Here is an 891-nt window from a genome sequence, read left to right on the forward strand (position 1 = left end):
GAGCCCCTGGGGGAGCCCCGGGGGGCGGGTTGGGCAGGGGGGGCCGCACAGGCACCTGCCTCCTGCTTGGGCTGCTCCTGGCACAGCATCTCCTGCCCTAACCAACCTTCACGGCGTCCCCGGCCTTTTTCCCTGCTCGGCAGGGCCTTGAGGTGCAATTGAGGGGTCATCTGGGTGTGTCAGTGACCAGGGAGGTCTTGGCCGCCCAGTTAATCAGTGGAATTAATGAATAGTGACGGTGTTGGGGAGTTCTGGTCCTCAGAGTGTCCAAAGGCTGAGCTGTTAGTGCGTGTGCTCTTTTTTTCTTCATCTTTCCACGCCTTATTTAAACATACATTCTGTTTCCAATGGCTGCTTGGAGCAAGAATTGGGATCTAATGTTGTGCAAGATGCTTTGGGTTGTGTTTTTTTCAGGTAGAAGAGGCCATGGGAGCTGCTGAGCAGCACATGGACACCTAATGTTGGGGGTCCAAGTGGTGCCCCCTGAGCTGTGGGGCTGGGCTGGGGTCCTCAGGGGATTCAGCCTCACCCAGAGCTGGAGAGGTGTTGGTGGGCTCAGCTGTGCTGCTCCACGGCTGCCCAAGGAAACAGTTTGGATGCAGACTGCCCTGTTTATCAGGTTCCAGTTAGGTCCATGCCTTCATCTTTGGGCACAGAAGTACCAGGGAGTTTGCCCAGCTCTGCTGCTGTGGCTCCAGCCCTCAGTCAGGAGAGGCTGGGAAAGGTGGAGCAGGTCCTGTCTGTGCTGCTTTGCAGCTCTACCTGTTGGTAGGGTCACAGTGACAGTGCTCTGGTTTGGGCATGACTTGTTGGAGGGAGTTTCCACAGGGGTTTTCTTTCTGTTTTGTTTTCTAGTTGCCTGTGTCACAGCAGAGCTGTGGGAATGTTTCT

Source organism: Chaetura pelagica, unplaced genomic scaffold, assembly GCF_000747805.2.
Source record: "Chaetura pelagica isolate M959 unplaced genomic scaffold, ChaPel_1.0 scaffold91, whole genome shotgun sequence".
NCBI classification, from domain to species: Eukaryota; Metazoa; Chordata; class Aves; order Apodiformes; family Apodidae; genus Chaetura; species Chaetura pelagica.